Genomic DNA, 26,350 nt, shown 5'->3' with positions numbered 1-26,350 from the left:
TAATCTGTAATTTAAAGAAGTATTTGAATGTAGAGAAGGCAATAATACATAGGAGAAGCAGCAAAACAGAGTAAAAGAGCCTGGAGTGTGAACCCAGGTGACGTGGTTGGTTCTCATAGCAGTGATGCTGTTTGTTCAGGATATAAACAGAGATTTTAGAGAGCAGAAACGGTGTGTGCAAGAACTTTGACTCCAGCCCCACACTGGTCATTTAGGAATCCTCTATTTACTAAATAAGCAATAAAATATTTTGTTTCTGATTCCAGGGAAAGCAAATAAAGAAGGCCTGGCAAGTTCATTTTGAGGCCCATTTGGAGAAGGATTAAGTCCAAGGAATAGTTTCTCAATGAATGTTTGTGGAATTAGTGAAGTTAACCTGTCTGAGATGCCATTTCCTCAGCTGTGGAACAGGCATCTTCACAGCACACACCTAGCAGGATGGCTGGGTAATGCACTTCAACTGCAAGAGCCTATCACTGTATAGTTATCATTGTGGCCTTTGTTTGAGGTTGAAGAAAAAGACATTGCCAAGTGCTAAGCATGTGCATAATGTTTTCTTCGACCTCTTTAAAATTATATCTGCACTTTAGTGACCTAAAACAGAATAATGACCCATCCCACGGGAAACTTTATAATCTTTTTCTTAACCAACTAGAATTTAATAATCTAGGATATCTCTTAGAATAATCTCCTAACGTGGAAGAACTCCCCCATTCCCTATTGCTAGCACTTCTGCTCTCGGATTAGGGAGCCCCACAGAACTCAATTTTTAAGTGAAATGGTCTCCTTTTTACCTGGCAAGCAAATAACTACTGCTTTGTTTTGTTTTGTTTTACCTCTGTCGCTTTTTGTTTTAAATTTTGATGTGCAAAATATAATGGATGGTTTCTGCTATAGTCTGAACGTTGGTGTCTCCTGAAAATTCATATGTTGAAATATTAACTGCAAAGGTGATTATATTAGGAGGTGAGGCCTTAGGGAGGTGCTTAAGTCATGAAGTGAAGCCTTCATGCATGAGATCAGCACTCTTACAAAAGAGGTTCCAGAGAGATCCCTCACCCCTTCCACCATGTGAGGACACAGTAAGAAAGCTCTGTCTACAAACCAGGAAGAGTCCTCACTCCGTCATGTTGGCACTGTGATCTTGAATCTCTAGAACTGTGAGAAATAAATGCTGTTTCTAAGATCCCCAGGGTGTGGTATTTTGTTATAGCAGCTTGATCAGACAAAGTCTGGTTCTAAATATTTATACTGAAAATCTGATTTATAAGAGAGCATATGTATGTACCTCTACTTCAACATGATGTATACATGCACTTGGATGGTCATAGATATGTTTGTGTGTGTGTGTATGGAAACTGTTCAAATACCCTTAGAAGGTGGCACATGGCAGACCAACTCTTCCTCATCCATCCATAATCACATACATGCACACATTTGATGATCTACTTTTATTTTATAAAGGTCTTTTATTTCCCATTTGTATTGACCTAGCAAGAAATAATTGCTTGTTTTCTGGGTCTGGTTCTGAAAAAAGCAAACTGGAAAAATGAGAACTTTGTGGCACACATAACTGGCAAGATCAAGCATTCCTTAATCACTGAGGCAACTTAAAGGGAACTTGCAGGGAAAGAAGTACTAAATTTGTAGTGATTCAGCCTGAAGATTCTTACTGTTCCCATAAGGGACTGTGTCTGAATGTACTTAGCTCTAAAAGCAATTATTGAATTTTTAATTCTGCTTTGGGGGGACTCTCTGGTTAGAGAAGTATAGGCAGTATCAATCAGTGGTAAAAAATGCTGAATCACTCCAAATGTACTTATAAATAAACCCTCCAATTGTTGATATTCTTTTTCTATTTACCTAGCTGTCTTTTTGATTAGACTAAGCATTCTTGAGTTCGGAGTCTATAGTACATTCAGTGGTGTATATAAAACATCTAGTGTCTGGAATAGAGAAGGCACTGAGTAGAAACTTGATAAACTGCACTGAATTAATAAGTAAATACTATCAAGACAGTTGCAAAATAATATTTTAACATAAACAGTTAAGAGATTCAGTTGTTTCTCTACCAGTTTCAACTTAATTTTAAAGACGGAAAATTGCAGCCTGCTTAAAGATGGTGCACAAGCACAAAGAGAAAACCTGATTAATATGGTCTTGAACAATACAGTTAATCATTGTCCAACATGTTATTAAATTCTTCTACAGTACAGATAATCCTGAGCAGTGTGAAATTTGCTATTTAAAATAAAACAGTAGGAGATCTTCAAGGTGGCAGAGGAGTAAGATGTAGAGATCATCTTCCTCCCCACAATACATCAGAAATACATCTACAGGTGGAACAACTCCTACAGAACAGCTACTGAACACTGGCAGAAGACCTCAGACTTCCCAAAAGGTAAGAAACTCCCCACGTACCTGGGTAGGGCAAAAGAAAAGAGAAAAAACAGAGACAGAAGAATAGGGATGGGACCTGGACCTCTGGGAGGGAGCTGTGAAGGAGGGAAAGTTTCCACACACTAGGAAGCCCCTTCTTGGGCGGAGATGGGGGGCAGAGGGGGAGCTTCGGAGCCACAGAGGAGAGCACAGCAACAGGGGTGTGGAGGGCAAAGCGGAGAGATTCCCACACAGAGGATCAGTGCTGACCAGCACTCACCAGCCCGAGAGGCTTGTCTGCTCACCCGCTGGGGTGGGTGGGGGCTGGAAGCTGAGGCTCAGGCTTCAGAGGTCGGATCCCAGGGAGAGGACTGCGGTTGGCCACGTGAACACAGCCTGAAGAGGGCTAATGCGCCACAGCTGGCCAGGAGGGAGTCCGGGAAACAGTCGGACATGCCTAAGAGGCAAGAGACCATTGTTTTGGGGTGCATGAGGAGGGGGGATTCAGAGCACCACCTAAACGAGATCCAGAGATGGGCGTGAGCCACAGCTATCCGCGCGGACACCAGAGACAGGCATGGGATGCTAAGGCTGCTGCTGCAGCCACCAAGAAGTCTGTGTGCAAGCACAGGTCACTATCCACACCTCCCCTCCCGGGAGCCTGTGCAACCCGCCACTGCCAGGGTCCCGATCCAGAGACAACTTCTCAGGGAGAACACACGGCGCGCCTCAGGCTGTTGCAACGTCACACCGGCCTCGGCTGCTGCAAGCACACCTCACATTCCGTACCCCTCCCTCCCCACGGCCTGAGTGAGCCAGAGCCCCTGAATCAGCTGCTCCTTTAACCCCGTCCTGTCTGAGTGAAGAACAGATGCCCTCACGTGACCTACATGCAGAGGTGGGGCCAATCCAAAGCTGAAACCCAGGAGCTGTGAGAACAAAGAAAAGAAAGGGAAATTTCTCCCAGCAGCCTCAGGAGCAGTAGATTAAATCTGCACAATCAAATTGATGTGCCCTGCATCACTGGAATACCTGAATAGACAACGAATTATCCCAAAATTGAGGCAGTGGACTTTGGGAGCACTGTAGACTTGGGGTTTGCTTTCTGTATCTAATTTTTTTTGGTTTTATGTTTATCTTGGTTTACTATTTAGAGTTTAGTATCCTTGGTAGATTTGTTTATTGATTTGGTTGCTCCCTTCCTTTATATATATATATATATATATTTCCCTTTTTTCTTTTTGTGAGTGTTTTTATGTATACTTCTTTGTGTAATTCTGCCTGTATAGCTTTGCTTTTACCATTTGTCCTAGGATTCTGTCTGTCCGTTTTTGTTTTTAGTATACTTTTTAGCGCTGGTTATCATTGGTGGATTTGTTTTTGGTTTGGTTGCTCTCTTTTTTTTTATTACTTTTTAATTTTTTTTACTTTTAATAATTTTTTTATTTTAATAACTTTATTTTATTTTTTCCTTTCATCTTTCATTCATTTCTTCTCACTTTTTCTCTGAGCCATGTGGCTGACAGGGTCTTGGTGCTCCAGCCAGGTGTCAGGCCTGTGCCACTGAGGTGGGAGAGCCAAGTTCAGGACATTGGTCTACCAGAGACCTCCCAGCTCCACATAATATTAAACGGCGAAAGCTCTCCCACAGATCTCCATCTCAGTGCTAAGACCCAGCTCCACTCAACAACCAGCAAGCTACAGTGCTGGACACCCTATGCCAAACAACTAGCAAGACAGGAACACAAAACCACCCATTAGCAGAGAGGCTGCCTAAAATCGTAATAAGGTCACAGGCACCCCAAAACACACCACCAGACGCAGTCCTGCCCACCAGAAAGACGAGATCCAGCCTCATCCACCACAACACAGGAACCAGTCCCCTCCACCAGGAAGCCTACACAACCCACTAAACCAACCTTAGGCACTGAGGGCAGACACCATAAACAACAGGAACTATGAACCAGCAGCCTGCGAAAAGGAGACCTCAAACATAGTAAGATAAGCAAAATGAGAAGACAGAGAAGCACACAGCAGATGAAGGAGCAAGGTAAAAACCCATCAGACCAAACAAATGCAGAGGAAATAGGAAGTCTACCTGAAAAAGAATTCAGAGTAATGAGAGTAAAGATGATCCAAAATCTTGGAAATAGAATGGAGAAAACACAAGAAACATTTAACAAGGAACTAGAAGAACTAAAGAGCAAACAACCAACAATGAATAACGCAATAAATGAAATTAAAATTTCTATAGAAGGAATCAATAGCAGAATAACTGAGGCAGAAGAACGGATAAGTGACCTGGAAGATAAAATAGAGGAAATAGGGCTTCCCTGGTGGCGCAGTGGTTGTGAATCTGCCTGCCAATGCAGGGGACATGGGTTCGAGCCCTGGTCTGGGAAGATCCCACATGCCGCAGAGCAACTGGGCCCGTGAGCCACAACTACTGAGCCTGCGCGTCTGGAGCTTGCGCTCTGCAACAAAAGCAGCCACGATACTGAGAGACCCACGCACCGTGATGGAGTGCCCCCAATTGCCGCAACTAGAGAAAGCCCTCGCACAGAAACGAAGACCCAACAGAGCCAAAAATAAATAAATTAATTAATTAATTTTAAAAAATAGTGGAAATAACTACGGCAGAGCAGAATAAAGAAAAAAGAATGAAAAGAATTCAGAACAGCTCAGAGACCTCTGGGACAACATTAAATGCACTAACATTTGAATTATAGGGGTCCCAGAAGAAGAAGAGAAAAAGAAAGGGACTGAGAAGAGATTATAGTTGAAAACTTCCATAATATGGGAAAGGAGATAATCAAGTCCAGGAAGCACAGAGATTCCCATACAGGATAAATCCAAGGAGAAAAATGCCAAGACACATATGAATCAAACTACCAAAAATTAAATATAAAGAAAAAATATTAAAAGCAGCAAGGGAAAAGAAAATAATAACATACAAGGGAATCCCCATAAGGTTAACAGCTGATCTTTCAGCAGAAACTCTGCAAGCCAGAGGGAGTGGCAGGACATATTTAAAGTGATGAAAGGGAAAAACCTACAACCAAGATTACTCTGCCCAGCAAGGATCTAATTCAGATTCAACAGAGAAATTAAAAACTTTACAGACAAGCAAAAGTTAAGAGAATTCAGCACCACCAAACAAGCTTTACAGCAAATGCTAAAGGAACTTCTCTAGGCAGGAAACACAAAAGAAGGAAAAGACCTATAATAACAAACCCAAAACAATTAAGAAAATGGGAATAGGAACATACATATCGATAATTACCTTAAATGGAAATGGATTAAATGCTCCCACCAGAAGACATAGACTGGCTGAATGGATACAAAAACACGACCCATACATATGCTGTCTACATGAGACCCACTTCAGACCTAGGGACACATACAGACTGAAAGTGAGGGGATGGAAAAAGATATTCCATGCAAATGGAAATCAAAAGAAAGTGGGAGTAGCAATTCTCATATCAGACAAAATAGACTTTAAAACAGAATATTACAAGAGACAAAGAAGGACACTACATAATGATCAAGGGATCAATCCAAGAAGAAGATATAACAATTGTAGATATTTATGCACCCCAATATAGGAGCACCTCCATACATAAGGCAATGGCTAACAGCCATAAAAAAGGAAATCGAAAGTAACACAATCATAGTAGGGGACTTTAATACCCCACGTTCACCAATGGACAGATATCCAAAATGAAAATAAATAAGGAAACACAAGCTTTAAATGATACATTAAACAAGATGGACTTAATTGATATTTATAGGACATTCCATCCAAAAACAACAGAATACACTTTCTTCTCAAGTGCTCATGGAACATTCTCCAGGATAGATCATATCTTGGGTCACAAATGAAGCTCTGGTAAATTTAAGAAAATTTAAATCATGTCAAGTATCTTTTCTGACCACAATGCTATGAGACTAGGTATCAATTACAGGAAAAAATCTGTAAAATATACAAACACATGGAGGCTAAAAAACACACTATTACAAAGCCAAGAGATCACTGAAGATATCCAAGAGGAAGTAAAAAAATACCTAGTAACAAATGACAATGAAAACAGGATGACCCAAAATCTATGGGATGCAGCAAAAGCAGTTCTAAAAGGGAAGTTTATAGCAAAACAATCCTACCTCAAGAGACAAGAAACATCTCAAACAACCTAACCTTACACCTAAAGCAATTAGAGAAAGAAGAAAAAATAAAACCCAAAGTTAGCAGAAGGAAAGAAATCATAAAGATCAGATCAGAAATAAATGGAAAAGAAATGAAGGAAACAACAGCAAAGGTCATTAAAACTAAAAACTGGTTCTTTGAGAAGATAAACAAAATTGATAAGCCATTAGCCAGACTCATCAAGAAAAAAAGGGAGAAGACTCAATAGAATTAGAAACGAAAAAGGAGAAGTAACAACTGACATGGCAGAAATACAAAGGATCATGAGAGATTACTACAAGCAATTATGCCAATAAAATGGACGACCTGGAAGAAAAGGACAAATTCTTAGAAATGCACAACCTGCCGAGACTGAACAAGGAAGAAATAGAAAATACAAACAGACCAATCACAAGCACTGAAATTGAGACTGATTAAAAATCTTCCAACAAACAAAAGCCCAGGACCAGATGGCTTCATAGGCGAATTCTATCAAACATTTAGAGAAGAGCTAACACCTATCCTTCTCAAACTTTTCCAAAGTATAGCAGAGGGAGGATCACTCCCAAACTCATTCTACGAGGCCACCATTACTCTGATACCAAAATCAAAGATGTCACAAAGAAAGAAAACTACAGGCCAATATCACTGATGAACGTAGATGAAAAAATCCTCAACAAAATACTAACAAACAGAATCCAACAGCACATGAAAAGGATCATACAACATGATCAAGTGGGGTTTATCCCAGGAGTGCAAGCATTCTTCAATATATGCAAATCAATCAATATATGTGAATCAATCAATTAACAAACAAAGGAGAAAAACCATATGATCATCTCAATAGATAAGAGGAATAGCTTTCAACAGAATTCAACACCCATTTATGATAAAAAACCCTCCAGAAAGTACACATAGAGGGAACTTACCTCAACATAATAAAGGCCATATATGACAAACCCACAGCCAACTTCATTCTCAATGGTGAAAAACTGAAACCATTTCCTCTAAGATCAGGAACAAGACAAGGTTGTGCACTCTAACCACTAATATTTAACATAGTTTTGGAAGTTTTAGCTATAGCAATCAGAGAAGAAAAAGAAATAAAAGGAATACAAATCAGAAAAGAAGTAGTAAAGCTGTCACTCTTTGCAGATAACATGATACTATACATAGAGAATCCTAAAGAGGCTGCCAGAGAACTACTAGAGCTAATCAATGAATTTGGTAAAGTAGTAGCATACAAAAATAATTCACAGAAATCTCTTGCATTCCTATACACTAATGATGAAAAATCTGAAAGAGAAATTAAGGAAACACTCCCATTTACCACTGCAACAGAAAATAAAATACCTTGGAATAAACCTACCTAAGGAGGCAAAAGACCTGTATGCAGAAAACTATAAGACACTGATGAAAGAAATTAAAGATGATACAAAGAGATGGAGAGATATACCCTGTTCTATGGATTGGAAGAATCAACATTGTGAAAATGACTCTAGTACCCAAAGCAATCTACAGATTCAATGCAATCCCTATCAACTACCACTGGCATTTTTCACAGAACTAGAAAAAATATTTCACAATTTGTATGGAAACACAAAAGACCCTGAATAGCCAAAGCAATCTTGAGAAAGAAAAATGGAGCTGGAGGAATCAGGCTCACTGATTTCAGACTCTACCACAAAGCTACAGTAATCAAGATAGTATGGTACTGGCACAAAAACAGAAATACAGATCAATGGAACAGGATAGAAAGCCCAGGGATAAACCCACACACATATGGTCAGCTTATTTTTGATAAAGGAGGCAAGAATATACAATGGAGAAAAGACAGCCTCTTCAATAAGTGCCACTGTGAAAACTGGACAGCTACATGTAAAAGAATGAAATTAGAACACTCCCTAACAGCATACAGAAAAACAAACTCACAATGGATTAAAGACCTAAATTTAAGGCCAGACAGTATAAAACTCTTAGAGGAAAACACAGCAGAAAACTCTTTGACATAAATCACAGCAAGATCCTTTTTGACTCATCTCCTAGAAAAATGGAAATAAAAACAAAAATAAACAAATGGGACCTAATGAAATTTAAAAGCTTTTGCACAGCAAAGGAAACCATAAACGAGACCAAAAGACAACCCTCAGAATTGGAGAAAATATTTGCAAACGAAGCAAGTGACAAAGGATTAATCTCCAAAATTTACAAGAAGCTAATGCAGCACAATATCAAAAAAACAAATAACCCAATCCAAAAATGGGCAGAAGACCTAAATAGACATTTCTCCACAGAAGATATACAGACTGCCAACAAACACATGAAAGGATGCTCAACATCTTTACTCATTAGAGAAATGCAAATCAAAACTACAATGAGATATCATCTCACACCAGTCAGAATGGCCATCATCAAAAAATCTAGAAACAATGCTGGAGGGTGTGGAGAAAAGGCAACCCTCTTGCACTGTTGGTGGGAATGTAAATTGATACAGCCACTATGGAGAACAGTATGGAGGTTCCTTTAAAAACTAAAAATAGAACTACCATATCACCCAGCAATCCCACTACTGGGCATATACCCTGAGAAAACCATAATTCAAAAAGAGTCATGTACCATAATGTTCATTGCAGCTCTATTTACAATGGCCAGGACATGGAAGCAACCTAAGTGTCCATCGACCAATGAATGGATAAAGAAGATGTGGCGCATATATACAATGGAATATTATTCAGCCATAAAAAGAAACGAAATTCAGTTATGTGTAGTGAGATGGATTGACCTACAGTCTGTCATACAAAGTGAACTAAATCAGAAAGAGAAAAACAAATACTGTATGCTAACACATATATATGGAATCTAAAAAAAAAAAAAAAAAAAGGTTCAGAAGAACCTAGGGGCAGGACCGGAATAAGGACACAGATGTAGAGAATGGACTTTAGTACACGGGGAGTGGGAAGGGTAAGCTGGGACGAAGTGAGAGAGTGGCATAGACATATATACGCTGCCAAATGTAAAATAGGTTGCTAGTGGGAAGCAGCCGCATAGCACAGGGAGATCAGCTCGGTGCTTTGTGACCACCTAGAGGCATGGGATAGGGAGGGTGGGAGGGAGATGCAAGAGGGAGGAGATATGGGGATATATGTATATGTATAGCTGATTCCCTTTTTTATAAATAAGAAACTAACACACCATTGTAAAGCAATTATACTCCAATAAAGATGTTAAAAAAATAAAACAGTAACTATTGATGAAAACTAAACATTTCTATCTGACTTTTATTCCCACCTTACCAATGATCTTATTAAAGAGGAATTAATCTGTTACATTTGAGAATTTATAATTTTCTAAGTGAAAGAAAAACAAATACTAATATACTGTTTTCTATGATGAGCTTTTCTTAGTAGTAAGGTTAATATTATAAAGGGAACAGCTAAGAATCTACATTTTTGTTTAAATAAATTACTATGAAAAGTATAAGAATCAACAACTATATTCAGTTTCCTCCCATATACAAGTGGGTAATGAGAAATAATCACTTACTTAAAGGACATCCATCTGAGCAAGCCGCTCAATCATGCTTCAAGTCTGGAGGCACTGTCAGAACTTATGGACCTAAAATTAGGTCTATTATTTTTTTAAATTGATTTTTATTGGGTATAGTTGATTTACAACGTTGTGTTAGTTTCTGCTGTACAGAAAAGTGAATCAGTTATACATATACATATATCCACTCTTTTTTAGATTCTTTTCCCATATAGGTCATTACACAGTATTGAGTAGGGTTCCCTGTGCTACACAGCAGGTTCTTATTAGTTATCTGTTTTATATATCGTAGTGTGTATATGTCAATCCCAAACTCCCAATTTATCCCTCCCCCCCTTCTCCCTTGGTAAGCATAAGTTTGTTTTCTACATCTGTGACTCTATTTCTGTTTTGTAAATAAGTTCATTTTTACCATTTCTTTAAGATTCCACATATAAGCGAAATCATATGATATTTGTCTTTCTCTGTTGACTTACTTTACTCAGTATGACAATCTCTACGTCCAGCCATGTTTCTGCAAATGGCATTATTTCATTCTTTTTTATGGCTGAGTAATATTCCATTGAATATACGTACCACATCTTTATCCATTCCTCTGTTGATGGACATTTAGGTTGCTTCCATGTCTTGGCTATTGTAAATAGTTCTGCAATGAACACTGGGGTCATGTATTTTTTCGAATTATGGTTTTCTCCAGATATATGCCCAGGAGTGGGATTGCTGAATCATATGGTAACTCTATTTTTAGTTTTTCAAGGAACCTCCATACTGTTCTCCATAGTGGCTGCACCAATTTACATTCCCACCAACAGTGTAGGAGGGTTCCCTTTTATCCACACCCTCTCCAGCATTTATTGTTTGTAGAGTTTTTGATGATGGCCATTCTGACTGGTGTGAGGTGATACCTCATTGTAGTTTTGATTTGCCTTTCTCTAATAATTAGTGAAGTTGAGCCTCTTTTCATGTCCTTTTTAGCTATCTTTATATCTTCTTTGGAGAAATGTTTCTTTAGCTCTTCTGCCCATTTTTGATTGTGTTGTTTGCTTTTTTGATATTGAGTGCATGAGCTGTTTGTATATTTTGGAGATCAACCACTTGTTGAGTTGCTTCCATTAGCTTTGTTTTGGTTACCAAACTTTTACCTCCAGTAAGGCCACTGACCTTCATAGTATCTGCCTCCCCTTTTCTTTGGTAATGGTCTTCTCATATTTTTATCTTAAAAATATCATCTTATTAGATGTGGTGTGTGTGTGTGTGTGTGTGTATATATACACACACATATACATATATACACATACGTGTACATGTATATACATATATACACACATATATACAATGGAATATTAGCTATAAAAATTAACTAAATAATGCTATTTTCAGCAATATGAATGGACCTAGAGGTTATCATGCTAAGTAAAGTAAGCCAAAGACAAATTCATATGGTATCGCTTAAGTGAAATCTTAAAAAATGATACAAATGAACTTATTTATAAAACAGCAATAGACCCACAGACATAGAAAACAAGAAGGTGGGGAGGATAAATTAGGAGTTTGGGATTAACAGATACACACTACTATATATGAAATAGATAACCAACAAGGACTTATTATATAGCACAGGGAATTATACTCAATATTTTGTTATAACCTATAAAAGAAAAGAATCTGTAAAAGAATATATATGTGTATGTACAACTGGATCATTTTGCTGTACACCTGAAACTAACACAACATTGTAAATCAACTATACTTCAATAATAAAATCTTCTTATTGTTAATAATAATAGACTTTGCTTATCCAAAATTCAAATGTACATTTATTTGCTAATTTTCTATCCCCTCCAATTAGGAATGTAAGGTCTATGAATATCCTCAGCACCTAGACAGTACCTGGTATGTAGCTGACTTCTAAGAAATACCTGTGAAATGAATTAATATATCCCCCCAAATTCAAGTTCTCTGTAATCTCAATGATAACAATGAGACACAGTGTAGCACACATAACTGCCACTTGTTTTTCTTCTCTGTGCTAACCTTACTTTATTCCTCTTCCATTTTGATGATCATTAATATTTTTGCAAAAGTGGTCTTATATTAACCACATTGTTTTGTAAATGGATTTTTTTCCCACTTAACCAATTTTAGTCATTTTTCCCTTTTAGTACTCATTATACTACCTCATAGTTTCTACCAGCTGCCTAGCATTCCACAGGACGATGGATGTGGCATGCCCCTATTGATAAATATGGATTTGGTTTTTGTTTGTTTTCGCTACGGAAAATAATACTTCAGTGAACATTCTTATAACCATACCTTTGCTGATGTGTTCAAGTATTACTAGAAGTGGAAACACCAGGTCAAAAGACATGTATATTTTCAGATTTTGAGGACACTGTGAAATTTCCATCTAATCCCTACTGTTTTCAGACTCTGGGTTCCCAGTCACCCCACTATTTCCTCTTTCTGCACACTTAGGTAACCTCTGTCTTTCACAGCAAAAAGCACTAGATCATGGCACCTGCACAGAAAATTGTTTAGAAATTTTAATCATCTCTGTGTTGCGATTTGAAATTTAACTGGTCATGATAAATTGGAGGAAGAATGAAAACCTTCCTTAGACTTGATCTGATTTTTCTCCAGACACAGGTTTCACGAAGTCACCATGATCTCTCAGGTTGCACTAATGACACACACACAGCATTGTGTAGAGCCAGGTGTTTACACAAATTAGTGATTCCTGCAAATTAGGAAAAGGCTAAATGCAAGGAAAGCTCAGACTTGTCTTAATCATAACTCTTTACTTTCTTATTTTTAATTGCACTCAATTTCTGGCAGAGGCTGGTAGAATACCACTTTTGGGGACACGTTTTTTTCTAATTTCTCTGGAGTTTCCAAAGGTGGAAAGGCAGTCTCTGGAGGTCATAGGGCTGCAGCTGAAGATGTCAGAAGACAGAGGGAAGAGGGGTTAGCAGGAGGTGGGAAGAAGCCTCCAGTTCCAGCTCTGTCACTTACCTGTGTGCTTACAGGCAAGCAATTTAACCTTTTTTGAGTTTCAGATTCCTTATCTATAAAATAAGGTCGTAATAATCTATTTCACAGGAGAAACAAGTATTGTGTGTATGCATGTGTGTGTACATGTGTGTGTACATGTGTGGGGGTCTGTGTTCTTAAAATATAAAGGACTATACAATTAGTAATTATGATGATGAGGCTGGTGATGATGATATGGCTTGCCAAAGGTACTTAAAGAGCTGACAGGAGAATACCAGATACAGAATAAGTGATATAAAATTGAAAAAATGGGACACTTCTCTCTCGAATATAACTCACAGGTTCTAGGCACCCAGTGGCAGCATGGCCTGAGGTCTCTGAAATTCTCACCAGAAGTGCTACAGATTGCCTAAACTCAGAGTTCTGGTGATCTTTAAAGCATGAGGTGTTTTGAGAATGCTGAAGACATACATTAAAAATACAGCTGAACAATCATCCTGGCCAGATACATTGAATGATGTATTTCCTCAGTCAAATGAAGGTCAACGCAAGACAGTGTTTATGTTTACTCATTATTACAACTGGAATAATACTGTAAAATATAATAATGAATTCATTGTACCACTCAATAAACATATAACTCATAATAAAAAGGATTCTCATTATTAATACAGGTCTGTGTAATGAGACTGAGTAAAATCTTGTATGTATAGATAGTGCTTACTATGTGCTAGGCATTGCTCTTTTAAAAATATTAACTTATTTAATCTTTACAACAACTCTCTGGGGAAGATTCTATTTTTCACAGAAGAAACTGAGACTAGAGAGGTTAAAAAACTTAAGACACACAATGCATATGTGGTAGAGCCAGGAGCCAGGATTCAAACTTGTAGGTTTAACTATGACATATTATTTTTCCTCACCAGTAAAATCTTATTAATTCTAAAGACTAAATATCTTTAGGAGGAGTGTAAGGCAAATTCACATTATGTGGAAATCCACCCTATAGCAGGTTATATTAGGGTGAGGATCCACTGCCATAATTTCCTAAAGATACTGGAAAGAATGAAAATTTACTCATAAAAATATGCACTAGGACTACTTACCTAAATCAATAATGCTGTCTATTCACTCTCTATTGTGCCTTATTTTTCTACTATCTTTCATGATACAAGACTTCAGGAACATAGCCACTCAAACTCAAAGCTTGAAAAAAAAAAGAGAAAAATAAAGAAGAGTCCCTCAAAAACTAAACCAAGGCCATCAAAGTAAAGAAGAATTATTTATTCCCATTTCTTAAAAAAATTCATGACCTTAGAAAATTGCCTATACCAATGTAGTCATTATTCATCAAATAGCACATAGTATCCTAAAGTACAGACTCGTATCTTTGAATGGTGACAAAACTGTACATTCAAACTCTGAAGGTGCTTTTTTGTTTTCTAAGACACTAAAACATAAGGTCCAGAAAACATCAAATTTATATAAGTAAATATTTTTCTCGATTGAAACATTAATGCTTGTGGATAATTAAAATGAATCCTTATGCATTAAAACATGTTTGTTTTGTTGGATTTAAAAAAAATCTTTCAACAGTTTATTCAAATAGTATGTCATCTCCCTAAAACTAAGCAAATCGACACCACTTAGCAATAACAAAGCTGAGGACTCCAAAGTGAGCAGAAATAGCTCCTAAAGGATCACCATGAATGTGATGGTGATAGCTATGCACTTGACTCAAAGAAGAGGTCTTCCTCTGTATTCCATGTATTCTTAACTTTCACATAATTCTCACAGCCCAGTGATCTGATTTACAAGAAAAGGAAGAAAATGGAGTACTACAAACAGTCACTTGCCTTCTGAACGCTACTGGAAATGCTCTCATCCTTGTCACTAAATTCAGTGCACCATTCTCTGTCCTTCTTTTGCCTGATCTTTACAGCTGCAAATGGCATTGATGATGACTCCCAATCAGTCTCTGCTTTTAATTTCCAAATCAGTACATTTTCATGATGGCTTTTTTTTTTTAACCATTCAAGTTAATTCTTTTCCATCAACCTAATGGGATCATTTTCTTTCACCCTCTTCTTAACTACCTTTGTCCCTCAGGCTTCTATTCTTCTCATGTTCCCTGGATAGCCATATCCCTTCAATTATTTCTATTACTATTTGCTGATGACTCTCAAATACATATTTCTAGGTCAAGTCTCCCTACTGAATTCTGTATCTATACAACTGACTGCTTATGAAACATCTTCAGTTAAGATGACTCCTGGCCATCTCAAACTCAGCACTTCTCCAAATGAAATCCTTTAACTTCTTAAACCTATTCTTACTTAATTTTTTATCACAGTGAATAACACCATTAACCACTAAGTTTCCCAAGTGGAACTTCAGTATAATCCTTTATTCTTCCTCTCACCCAATCTTATCAAATCAACCCTAAGTCTTGATGATATACCTTTTTTCTCTCAATTCCTTTCACTTCTCTCCATTCACATTGCTAAAACTATAGTCCAGTCCACCATTTTGTCTCATCTATATTATTTCAGCAGCTTCCTAACCAGTCTTGCTGACTTAAGTCCATCTCCCTTAAATGCATTCACACAGCAGCCAGAGTGCCCCTTAATAAACATAAATCAAGTATTTTCCACTGCATAAAACTATTCAATTGATTCCCATTTCACTTAGTCCAGACTCTTTAAAGTGGCTCGTATGTTCTAGGGCTTACCTACTGTTTCAGCTTCATTTCTAACCCCCAACCCTCTCAAAGTCTACTCTTGGGGCCCATCCTGAACATTTATTTCCTCAAATACACCATTTCTTCTTTTCCTTCTTTCATTCATTAGTTATTATTTGCTCTGTCCAGAATACTGATTCCCTGTCCTTCTCTGGGATACTTTTTTTTTTTTTTTTCTTTTTGCGGTATGTGGGCCTCTCACTGTTGTGGCCTCTCCCATTGCGGAGCACAGGCTCCGGATGCGCAGGCCCAGCGGCCATGGCTCACGGGCCCAGCCGCTCCGCGGCATATGGGATCCTCCCAGACCGGGGCACGAACCCGTATCCCCTGCATCGGCAGGCGGACTCTTAACCACTGCGCCACCAGGGAGGCCCCCTCTGGGATACTTTTTACTCATCCTAAATTAGACATCCTTATGGAGCCATTTCCTGATCCCCTCGACAACATCAGGATCACCTGATATTTGTAGCTACATCATCCTGTACTTCCCTAGCATTACTCTCATCACAAACTTATTACAACAATTAGTTTAAATGTCTTCATGGTAATAGAAAGGGTTTGTCTGCCATGTCCCATTCGGTATTCTCAGAACCTAGAAGAGTGTACGTGTGGGAATTCAATAAGCATTTGTTAGACAAATGAATGAATGGCAGGCAAATCAATCATGTTTTGGGTACATACTCCAGTAAAAAGAGTCTGCTTCTTAGTTGACTCTGCTGGGATCATCTTGTTTCTCTCTGGAGGGAGACTTGGCCAGGCCTATTTATAGTAAAGGTTTAAAGTATGTTTCCTCAAGGTTTTTAGTCTTTGCAGAGCCTCCTCAGCATTCTAAGAAGCCTATGATGCTACTAATGCCTCATCTCAAGGTGAAGAACATCATGCCTCTTGTATAGACCCCTTAAATCAACTTCCTTTTCTTTCCCTTCTCCTTACCAGCTCCCTAACCTTTGCTATTGTTCTTACAACTCAGCATGACAATAGCTGAATAGGCTATTCCAGAACCTGGGCTTCCCCATCCTTACTGGATGTAACCTTTTAAAACTTAAAGAAAGTTTAACCCTTTCACTTTAGAAGAATCACTAACATCTTCGTCACCAACTAGGAACACTTATTAAGCATCTGATAGCTTTTCAAGGTAGCAAGACCTCATGGTTACAGAGGCCCAGTATTTTCCTCCCCAATAGTGATTCCAAACCCAAATTTAAGGGAATTTTCCTTAATCAGATAAGATCAATAGGATGGCCTAAGAAAGATGAAAGTTCACTATCTTGGAAAGTTGCAATTTAGGAAGTTTACAGGAAGCTCACTTGAAACCATAAGGAATATTTATCACTCCATTGATCCACTTAACCAACTACATGGCAGATTCCTTACGGCTAAGGATCACTGCCCTATTTCTTATCAAGCTCACCCTTACTTCCCACCCACTCCACATTGCAGAATCATGGACAGTGCTTTGAGTAGAGTCATTTAATAAAATAAGTTTGGTCTTCCCAACAAGATGGTAATGACAGAGACTATGCATCCTAGTTATTTCTTCTCATTAAAGTACCCAACATGGTAATTTGAATAATCTAGATTCCCACATCCTTTCTGACTAACTAATGAGAAATCTGTTACCACTGACTGACAGCACTCTCCCTGCACAAACACTCTCAGGGCCTTTATATGAAGCTGATATTTGCCTAAGTTCTATATCAGTGTGTTTTGGTATAGCCTGAACAGAAAGCAATTTATAAATCGATTTTTAAAATCACTAAAATGTTCATATCCTTAGATAAAAGTCAATAATTCATAGAAATTTAACCTGGGAGAGGAGGAGCTTCAAGATGGCGGACGAGTAAGACCCGAAGATCATCTTCCTCCCCACAAATACATCAGAAATACATCTACGTGTGGAGCAACTCCTACAGAACACCTACTCAATGCTGGCAGAAGACCTCAGACCTCCAAAAGGCAAGAAACTCCCCACATACCTGGGTAGGGCAAAAGAAAAAAGCAAAAACAGAGACAAAAGAATAGGGACGGGACCTGCACCAGTGGGAGGGAGCCGTGAAGGAGGAGAGGTTTCCACACACTAGGAAGTGCCTTCGCAGGTGGAGACTGCGGGTGGTGGAGGTGGGGAGCTTCAGAGCCACGGAGGAGAGCACAGCAACAGGGGTGCGGAGGGCAAAGGAGAGAGATTCCCGCACAGAGGATCGGTGCCAACCGGCACTCACCAGCCCGAGAGGCTTGTCTGCTCAGCCGCCGGGGCGGGTGGAGCTGGGAACTGAGGCTCGGGCTTCGGTCGGAGCGCAGGGAGAGGAATGGGGTTGGTGGCATGAACACAGCCTGAAGGGGCTTGTGCACCATGGCTAGCCGGGAGGGAGTCCGGGGAAAAGTCTGGAGCTGACTAAGAGACAAGAGACTTTTTCTTCCTTCTTTGTTTCCTGGTGCACGAGGAGAGAGGATTAAGAGCGCTGCTTAAAGGAGCTCCAGAGATGGGCGCGAGCTGCGGCTATCAGCGCGGACCCCAGAGACGGGTATGAGACTCTAAGGCTGCTGCTGCCGCCACCAAGAAGCCTGTGTGCAAGCACAGGTCACTCTCCACACCTCTCCTGCTGGGAGCCTGTGCAGCCCGCCACTGACAGGGTCCTGTTATCCAGGGACAACTTCCCTGAGAGAACGCACTGCATGCCTCGGGCCGGTGCAATGTCACGCCGGCCTCTGCCGCCACAGACTCGCCCTGCGCTCCGTACACCTCCCTCCCGCTGGCCTGAGTGAGCCAGAGCCCCCGAATCAGCGGTTCCTTTAATCCCGTCCTGTCTGACCAAAGAACAGACGCCCTCAGGCGACCTACACGCAGAGGCGGGGCCAAATCCAAAGCTGAACCCCCGGGAGCTGTGCGAACAAAGAAGAGAAAGGAAAATCTCTCCCAGCAGACTCAGGAGCACCAGATTAAATCTCCAGAATCAACTCGATGTACCCTGCATCTGTGGAATACCTGAATAGACAACGAATCATCCCAAATTGAGGAGGTTGACTTTGGGAGCAACGATATATATAGATTTTTTTCCCTTTTTTTCTTTTTGTGAGTATGTGTATGCTCCTGTGTGTGATTTTGTCTGTATAGCTTTGCTTTTACCATTTGTCCTAGGATTCTGTCTGTCCATTTTTGTTGTTGTTTTTGATTACTTTTCAAAAATTTACCTTAATAATTATTTTTTATTTTATTTTATTTTATCTTCTTCCTTCTTTCTTTCTTTTTTTTTCTCCCTTTTATTCTGAGCCATCTGGAGGACAGGCTCTTGATGCTCCAGGCTTCAGGGCTGTGCCACTGAGGTGGGAGAGCCAAGTTCAAGACACAGGTCCAAAAGAGACCTCCCAGCTCCACGTAATATCAAACGGTGAAAATGTCCCAGAGATCTCCATCTCAACGCCAAGACCCAGCTCCACTCAACGAACAGCAAACTACAGTGCAGGACACCCTATGCCAAACAACTACCAAGACAGGAACACAACCCCATCCATTAGCAGACAGGCTGCCTAAAATCATAATAAAGCCATAGACACCTCAAAAAACACCATCAGATGTGGACCTGCCCAACACAAAGACAAGATCCAGCCTCATCCACCAGAACACAGGCACTAGTCCCCTCTACCAGGAAGCCTACAGAACCTACTGAACCAACCTTAGCCACTGGGGGCAGACACCATAAAAAATGGGAACTACGAACCTGCAGCCTGCAAAAAGGAGACCACAAACACAGTAAGTGAAGCAAAATGAGAAGACAGAGAAACACACAGCAGATGAAGAAGCAAGGAAAAAACCCACCAGACTAACAAATGAAAAGGAAATAGGCAGTGTATCTGAAAAGGAATTCAAAATAATGATGGTAAACATGATCCAATATCTTGGAAATAGAATGGAGAAAATAGAAGAAACGTTTAGCAATGATATGCAGGAACTAAAGAGTAAACAAACAGAGATGAACAACACAATAAATGAAATTAAAAATTCTCTAGAAGGGATCAACAGCAGAAGAACTGAGGCAGAAGAACCGATAAGTGACAGGGAAGATAAAATAGTGGAAATAACTACTGCAGAGCAGAATAAAGAAAAAAGAATGAAAAGAATTGAGGACGGTCTCAGAGACCTCTGGGACATTAAACGCACCAACATTTGAATTATAGGGGTTCCAGAAGAAGAACAGAAAAAGAAAGGGACTGAGAAAGTATTTGAAGAGATTATAGTTGAAAACTTCCCTAACATGGGAAAGGAAATAGTTAACCAAGTCCAGGAAGCAAAGAGAGTCCCATACAGGATAAATCCAAGGAGAAACACACCAAGACACATATTAATCAAACTATCAAAAATTAAATACAAAGAACAAATATTAGAAGCAGCAAGGGAAAAACAACAAATAACACATAAGGGAATCCCCATACGGTTAACAGCTGATCTTTCAGCGGAAACTCTGCAAGCCAGAGGGAGTGGCAGGACATATTTAAAGTGATGAAAGAAAAAAACCTACAACCAAGATTACCCAGCAACAATCTCATTCAGATTTGATGGAGAAATTAAAAGCTTTATAGGCAAGCAAAAGCTAACATAATTCACAAGCACCAATCCAGCTTTACAACAAATGCTAAAGAAACTTCTCTAGGCAGGAAACACAAGAGGAAGAAAAGACCTACAATAATAAACCCAAAACAATTAAGAAAATGGTAATAGAAACATACATATTGATAATAACCTCAAATGTAAATGGATCAAATGCTCCCACCAAAAGACATAGACTGGCTGAATGGATCCAAAAACAAGACCCGTATACATGCTGTCTGCAAGAGACCCTCTCACACCTATGGACACATACAGACTGAAAGTGAGGGGATGGAAAAAGATATTCCATGCAAATGGAAATCAAAAGAAAGCTGGAGAAGCAATTCTCATATCAGTCAAAACAGACTTTAAAACAAAGACTATGGGCTTCCCTCGTGCTGCAGTGGTTGAGAGTCTGCCTGCCGATGCCGGGGACATGAGTTCGTGCCCCGGTCTGGGAGGATCCCACATGCCGTGGAGCGGCTGGGCACGTGAGCCATGGCCGCTGAGCCTGCACGTCTGGAGCCTGTGCTCCACAACGGGAGAGGCCAAAACAGTGAGAGGACCACGTACTGAAAAAAAAAAAAACCCAAACAAACAAAAACAAAGACTATTATAAGAGACAAAAAAGGACACTAAATAATGATCGAGGAATCCATCCAAGAAGAAGATATAACAATTGTAAATATTTATGCACCCAACATAGGAGCACCTCAATACATAAGGCAATACTAACAGCCATAAAAGGGGAAATCGACAGTAACACAATCATACTAGGGGACTTTAACACCCCACTTTCACCAATGGACAGATCATCCAAAATGAAAATAAATAAGAAAACACAAGCTTTAAATGATACATTAATCAAGAAGGACTTAATTGATATTTATAGGACATTCCATCCAAAAACAACAGAATACACTTTCTTCTCAAGTGCTCATGGAACATTCTCCAGGATAGATCATACCAAGAGTCACAAATCAAACCTTGGTAAATTTAAGAAAATTGAAATCATATGAAGTATCTTTTCCTACCACAACACTATGAGACTAGATATCAAATACAGGAGAAAATCTAAGAAATACAAATACATGGAGGCTAAACAACACACTACTTAATAACCAAGAGATCACTGAAGAAACCAAAGAGGAAGTAAAAAAAATACCTAGAAACAAATGACAAAAACACAATGACCCCAAACCTATGGGATGCAGCGAAAGCAGTTCTAAGAGGGAAGTTTATAGCTATACAAGCCTACCTAAAGGAACAAGAAACATCTCAAATAAACAACCTAACCTTACACCTAAAGCACTTAGAGAAAGAAGAACAAAAAATCCCCAATGTTAGCAGAAGGAAAGAAATCATAAAGATCAGATCAGAAATAAATGAAAAAGAAATGAAGGAAATGATACCAAAGATCAATAAAACTAAAAGCTGGTTTTTGAGAAGATAAACAAAATTGATAAGCCATTAGCCAGACTCATCAAGCAAAAAAGGGAGAAGACTCAAATCAATAGAATTAGAAATTAAAAAGGAGAAGTTACAACAGACACTGCAGAAATGCAAAGCATCCTAAGAGACTACTACAAGCAACTCTATGCCAATAAAATGCACAAACTGGAAGAAATGAACACATTCTTAGAAAGGTATTACCTTCCAAGACTGAATCAGGAAGAAATATAAAATATGAACAGAGCAATCACAAGCACTGAAATTGAAACTGTGATTAAAAGTCTTCCAACAAACAAAAGCCCAGGACCAGATGGCTTCACAGGCGAATACTATCAAATATTTAGAGAAGAGCTAATACCTATCCTTCTCAAACTCTTCCAAAATATAGCAGAGGGAGGAACACTCCCAAACTCATTGTATGAGGCCACCATCACCTTGATATCAAAACCAGACAAGGATGTCACAAAGAAAGAAAACTACAGTTCAATATCACTGGTGAACATAGATGCAAAAATCCTGAACAAAATACTAGCAAGCAGAATCCAACAGCACATTAAAAGGATCATACACCATGATCAAGTGGGGTTTATTCCAGGAATGCAAGGATTCTTCAATATATGCAAATTAATCAACGTGATACACCATGTTAACAAATTGAAGGAGAAAAACCATATGATCATCTCAATAGATGCAGAGAAAGCTTTTGACAAAATTCAACACCCATTTATGATAAAAACCCTGCAGAAAGTAGGCATAGAGGGAACTTTCCTCAACATAATAAAGGCCATATATGACAAACCCACAGCCAACCTCGTCCTCAATGGTGAAAAACTGAAACCATTTCCACTAAGATCAGGAACAAGACAAGGCTGCCCACTCTCACCACTCTTATTCAACATAGTTTTGGAAGTTTTAGCCACAGCAATCAGAGAAGAAAAGGAAATAAAAGGAATCCAAATTGGAAAAGAAGAAGTAAAGCTGTCACTGTTTGCAAATGACATGATACTATACATAGAGAATCCTAAAGATGCTACCAGAAAACTACTAGAGCTAATCAATGAATTTGGTAAAGTAGCAGGATACAAAATTAATGGACAGAAGTCTCTGGAATTCCTGAACACTAATGATGAAAAATCTGAAAGTGAAATCAAGAAAACACTCCCATTTACCACTGCAACAAAAAGAATAAAATATCTAGGAATAAACCTACCTAAGGAGACAAAAGACCTATATTCAGAAAATTATAAGACACTGATGAAAGAAATTAAAGATGATACAAATAGATGGAGAGATATACCATGCTCCTGGATTGGAAGAATCAATATTATGAAAATGACTCTACTACCCAAAGCAATCTACAGATTCAGTGCAATCCCTATCAAACTACCACTGGCATTTTTCACAGAACGAGAACAAAAAATTTTAAAATTTGTATGGACACACAAAAGACCCCGAATAGCCAAAGCAATCTTGAGAATGAAAAACGGAGCTGGAGGAATCAGGCTCCCTGACTTCAGACTATTCTACAAAGCTACAGTAATCAAGACAGTATGGTACTGGCACAAAAACAGAAAGATAGATCAGTGGAACAGGATAGAAAGCCCAGAGATAAACCCACGCACATATGGTCAACTTATCTTTGACAAAGGAGGCAGGAATATACAGTGGAAAAAGGACAGCCTCTTCAATAAGTGGTGCTGGGAAAACTGGACAGGGACATGTAAAAGTATGAGATTAGATCACTCCCTAACACCATACATAAAAATAAGCTCAAAATGGATTAAAGACCTAAATGTAAGCCCAGAAACTATCAAACTCTTAGAGGAGAACATGGGCAGAACACTCTATGACATAAATCACAGCAAGATCCTTTTTGACCCACCTCCTAGAGAAATGGAAATATAAACAAAAATAAACAAATGGGACCTAATTAAATTTCAAAGCTTCTGCACAGCAAAGGAAACCATAAACAAGACCAAAAGACAGCCCTCAGAATGGGAGAAAATATTTGCAAATGAAGCAACTGACAAAGGATTAATCTCCAAAATTTATAAGCAGCTCATGCAGCTCAATAACAAAAAATCAAACCCAATCCAAAAATGGGCAGAAGACCTAAATAGACATTTCTCCAAAGAAGATATACAGACTGCCAACAAACACATGAAAGAATGCTCAACATCATTAAACATTAGAGAAATGCAAATCAAAACTACAATGAGATATCATCTCACACCAGTCAGAATGGCCATCATCAAGAAATCTAGAAACAATAAATGCTGGAGAGGGTGTAGAGAAAAGGGAACACTCTTGCACTGCTGGTGGGAATGTGACTTGGTACAGCCACTATGGAGAACAGTATGGAGGTTCCTTAAAAAACTATAAATAGAACCACCATATGACCCAGGAATCCCACTACTGGGCATATACCCTGAGAAAACCATAATTCAAAAAGAGACATGTACCAAAATATTCTTGCAGCCCTATTTACAATAGCCTGGAGATGGAAACAACCTAAGTGTCCATCATCGGATGAAAGGATATTGAAGATGTGGCACATATATATACAATGGAGTATTACTCAGCCATAAAAGGAAACGAAATTGAGCTATTTGTAATGAGGTGGATAGACCTAGAGTCTGTCATACAGAGTGAAGTAAGTTAGAAAGATAAAGACAAATACCGTATGCTAACACATATATATGGAATTTAAGAAAAAAAATGTCATGAAGAACCTAGGAGTAAAACAGGAATAAAGACACAGACCTACTTGAGAATGGACTTGAGGATATAGGGAGGGGGAAGGGTAAGCTGTGACAAAGCGAGAGAGAGGCCTGGACATATATACAGTACCAAACGTAAGGTAGATAGCTAGTGGGAAGCAGCCGCATAGTACAGGAGATCAGCTCGGTGCTTTGTCACAGCCTGGAGGGGTGGGATTGGGAGGGTGGGAGGGAGGGAGAGGCAAGAGGGAAGGGATATGGGAACAGATGTAGATATATAACTGATTCACTGTGCTATAAAGCACAAACTAATACACCATTGTGAAGCAATTATACTCCAATAAAGTTTAAAAAAAAACATAGAGGGCAGTAGTACAAGTTGAAAAAAATAAAAATAAAAAGGAGAAGTAACAACTGACATGGCAGAAATACAAAGGATCATGAGAGAGTACTACAAGCAATTATATGCCAATAAAATGGACAACCTGGAAGAAATGGACGAATTCTTAGAAATGCACAACTGCTGAGACAGAACCAGAAAGAAAGAGAAAATATGAACAGACCAATCACAGGTACTGAAATTGAAATTGTGATTAAAAATCTTCCAACAAACAAAAGCCCAGGACCAGATGGCTTCACAGGCGAAATCTATGAAACATTTACAGAGGAGCTAAACCTATCCTTCTCAAACTATTCCAAAATATAGCAGAGGGATGATCACTTCCAAACTCATTCTACGAGGCCACCATCACTCCGATAAGAAAAACAGACAAAGATGTCACAAAGAAAGAAAACTACAGGCCAATATCACTGATGAACATAGATGCAAAAATCCTCAACAGAATACTAGCAAACAGAATCCAACAGCACATTAAAAGGATCATACACTATGATCAAGAGGGGTTTATCCCAGGAATGCAAGGTTCCTCGATATACACAAATCAATCAATTTGATACACCATATTAACAAATTGAAGGAGAAAAACCATATGATCATCTCAATAGATTCAGAGAAAGCTTTCAAAAGAATTCAGCACCCATTTATGATAAAAACCCTGCAGAAAGTAGGCATAGAGGGAACTTTCCTCAACATAATAAAGGACATATATGACAAATCCACAGCCAACATCATCCTCAATGGTGAAAAACAAACCATTTCCACTAAGATCAGGAACAAGACAAGGTTGCCCACTCTCACCACTTTTATTCAACAGACTTTGGAATTTTTAGCCACAGAAATCAGGAAAAAGAAGTAAAAGGAATCCAAATCGGAAAAGAAGAAGTAAAGCTGTCACTGTTTGCAGATGACATGATACTATACATAGAGAATCCTAAAGATTCTACCAGAAAACTACTAGAGGTAATCAATGAATTTGGTAAAGTAGCAGGATACAAAATTAATGCACAGAAATCTCTTATGATGAAACATCTTAAGGTGAAATTAAGAAAACACTCCCATTTACCACTCCAAGAGAAAGAATAAAGTATCTAGGAATAAACCTACCTGAGGAGACAAAAGACCTGTATTCAGAAAATTATAAGACACTGCTCAAAGAAATTAAAGATGATATAAATAGATGGAGAGATATACCATGTGGTTGGATTGGAAGAATCAACATTGTGAAAATGACTCTACTACCCAAAGCAATCTACAGATTCAATGCAATCCCTATCAAACTACCACTGGTATTTTTCACAGAAGTAGAACAAAAACATTCACAATTTGTATGGAAACACAAAAGACCCCGAACAGCCAA

The 26,350-nt window shown here is 38.8% G+C and overlaps 1 protein-coding gene across 1 annotated transcript in view; it reads right to left on the bottom strand.

Annotated features, from left to right (window-relative positions):
- Positions 1–26,350, bottom strand: part of KCNK2 (potassium two pore domain channel subfamily K member 2) — a 166,448-nt gene that overhangs the window by 653 nt on the left and 139,445 nt on the right. The window lies entirely within an intron of this gene.

This window comes from Mesoplodon densirostris, chromosome 2 (genome assembly GCF_025265405.1).
Source record: "Mesoplodon densirostris isolate mMesDen1 chromosome 2, mMesDen1 primary haplotype, whole genome shotgun sequence".
Classification (NCBI taxonomy): Eukaryota; Metazoa; Chordata; class Mammalia; order Artiodactyla; family Ziphiidae; genus Mesoplodon; species Mesoplodon densirostris.
The sequence above is the reverse complement of the archived record's forward strand: the minus strand, read 5'-3'. Positions and strand labels throughout refer to the sequence as shown.